Source organism: Phalaenopsis equestris, unplaced genomic scaffold (assembly GCF_001263595.1).
Source record: "Phalaenopsis equestris unplaced genomic scaffold, ASM126359v1 Scaffold000919, whole genome shotgun sequence".
Taxonomy (NCBI): domain Eukaryota; kingdom Viridiplantae; phylum Streptophyta; class Magnoliopsida; order Asparagales; family Orchidaceae; genus Phalaenopsis; species Phalaenopsis equestris.
Window position 1 is genome coordinate 337,661 of NW_018165358.1, and position 3,334 is coordinate 340,994.

Consider the following 3,334-nt stretch of genomic DNA (forward strand, 5'->3'; position numbering starts at 1 on the left):
TCAAAATACGTTGAGTTTCGGCACATAACCGCCAAAAGTCTGTCCATGGTTATCCTTGGCGCTGTTAGTAGGCTCGAGGGCGCCGTCGGCAAGCTTTTCTGTCATTTTTTGGTCTTCTTTGGTAAATCTCACCGTCGGCGCCATTTTGGGCGCCGTCGGTGAGGAGACGGCGCAGCACCACCGTTTCGCTCCGTTTGACTCTGTTTTAGCTCCGTTTCGCCCCATTTCAGTTGCGTTGTGTTCTTAGCAGATAGCTCTGCAAAAATAAGCATAAAAATAACCTTCCTTTAAAGTGTAATCTCATTCAAGAATATGCAAGAAGTGTAAAAGATATTAAGCATTGAATGACTTATCGAAAGGTGTTAGGGCAAAATTTCAGTTCTTGCTTGTTTTTGCTCCAAATTGCACCGTTTTTGTTTCTTTTTCTCCAAAAGTCCATTTCTTGTACTTGAAACTAAAAACATGCAAAATATATTCCTTTAAAGCGTAATATCATTACAATTAAGCATAAAATAGGTATAAAACTCTCAACATATTTTCCTTTGGTCAACCCCTCCCTGGCCAATTACTTTCAGAGCTTCTTTGAGACCTCTTGAGCTTAACCCAACCACCCTTATCCACTTAAAGCTAGTGTTTGAGCTCAATTTATTAGCCCAATTTCTTGTCCGAAATAGGACACCCCTGAAACCTCCACCAAATTCAAATTAATTACACCAAAACCATCCCCACATCAAGAGAAGAAGATCCCCCACAAAAGCCCCATCACTAGAGCACCTTATGGTGGACTTTGATCAACACCCCAAATTGATTTTGGTCGAATTCATATCTAGGCAATTCATCATGGCTTGAGGCTCCATCCCTAGGCTCTTGGAACCTCCATGAAGCTTCCAAAAGCATCTAATCGAGGCTTACCCTCTTGGACCAAGGTATTGAAAGTTAACCATAAATCGAACTTCATATGATTCTTCATGTGTATAGAGTTGATTTAAGGGTTAATGAAATGTATGGATATGTTCTCCTAGTCGAGACGAGTCTATAGGAAAAAACCACACTTGATTTGGTTGAGAATCAAACGAGATAATAGAGTTTGAAAATAAAAGGTTTGCAGGTTGGCTTCGTTGGGGATGATGACCGAGCGCCATTGGATCGCATGTGTATCGAATGGACGGCTCTGATCGCACCGGATGGGGAGATGAAACAGAACCGCGGGTTGACTAGGCGGGCGCGTGGAAGGCGGCGTCGAACGGGAGCGCGACGCGTGGAGTTTTCAGATCTGTATTGGATGCACTGGCGCGTCACTTAATTAAGAAATTAAAGATTTTTTGATTTAAATGAATAGCCATAACTTCAAAAATGCATAACTTTGTGTAGAAAAATCATAAAAATAAAATAAAAAAATCTTGTTGCTCAGTGAAGAGAGGAGAACAATATATAAATATTTTCATGTTTATTTGATGCATATTTTATTTTTAATTAATTAAATGTGTTTTTCATATTTTGATTCTCCATTAACATAGACATTAACATAGACATTTCACCATGAGACATTTCACCATGACTTGACCTTTGGGGCTTTGATTCTACATGTTATAGGGATGCTCTTTTTGATTTTTCCAATGTTAGGGGAGATCTCTAGGCATGGATGTCTAATTTTCAAGTTAATGGCCTCTGTTTTGATTTAAAAATTATGATAATTAAAATACTCATAAGAAATACAAAACTTATTTTGGTGGGTTCACTGTGGTCAGAGGACCCTAGGAAAAATATGAACTTGGTTAATTCATTTAAAATAACCCTAATTGTCACCAACCTTAAAAATGAAAAAAAAAATTAATTTGGATTAATTATAAATGTAAATGATATAAAAACTATTCCACACTATAATTTAATATTAAAGGAGTTTCCCATAAAAATGTCAAGTCAATTGGAGTAAATTTGACCACTCAAATAGATTAATTAAGTGAAAAGAAATTTTTGGCATTAAAATAATTATAATAATTAAAATAATTATAATAATTAAAAATTATAATAATTAAAATACAATTCAAAAAAATCACCAAATTGATTATGGGAGCTTCTAATGATCAGAAGAACCTGAGAAAAATAAAATTGGAATTAAAATAAATTCTTCATTTTTAAGCCTTTAAATAATTAAAAATTAATTAAAATCACAAAAATTGCAAAATTTTAAAAACACATCAAAATTTCATATTTGGTTTCCTGATAATTTGGAACCAATTAAAATAATTTTCCTAATTTTCTAAGTCAAGTTACTAATTTTAAAAGGCTTAAAATGATTTTTTTTCTAATCTTTCACTAAAATAATTCTAATAATTAAAATATAAATCACAAAAATATGAAATTTATTTCTTTGGGTTTCTTGGACTCAGGGAGATTTAATAAAAATATTAAACTTAATTTTCCACTTAAATATTATTTTATATATTATTTTATATTTATTATTTTATATTTAATTAATACTCAAAACCAACTAGTAATTTTAATAATTAAATTAAATCTTTAAAAATTATGAAAATTGGTTCAAGTTGTCATCTAACTTAGGTGAACTTCCAATATTTTTCTCAAGGCCAGAAGTTTTATTTTGATTGAGTTATTAAATTTTCATTGAAAATCCCTATTTTTGCATTAAAATAATTATAAAATTGAATAAATTTAGAGAAATCGCATTTTCTCCTCGTTTGTTTTAATTAACCCATGAGTGAGGTAACATAAAACTTTTAAGTTATTGAGTCTAATTTAATGAATTATATGCTACTATGACCTTAGAGGCAAAAGTGTAATTTTAGAATTTTGAGCTTAATTAATATTTCGGCGTAACCAAGCGTAACCAAGAGGATAAATGGGTAATAAATGATCTTAAAAATAACAATTGTTGATGATTGAAACATAAAAAAGGGATAAGAGGTAGAAATTAACCTCACTTTGAATTTCATAAAGGATAAAGTTGTAATTTTTCAAAATTTAATGAAATTTGGAAGAATAGTTAAATAGGAAGATATTAAGGTGGGGGGGGTTATTTGGAAAATCATAATTCACTAATTTTGAACCCTGGTCGATGGTTTTAATATAATTTATAATTCCTGATTGTGAGTACAAATATTCAAAACCTATTCTTTCTAAAACATGTAAATCTACCCATTAAATCTTAAGGGTTTAGTAGTGAACTTGACTTAATCAAAATGTTGTCTAATGAGATTTAGAAAATAACTTATAATTAATTTAAATCCTTTCAAATCACTAAAAGCCCATTCTTTTAATTAAAATCAAATTAATTAAATTCTTTAATTAAATCAAGTTGTCCCCAAGGGTCTTT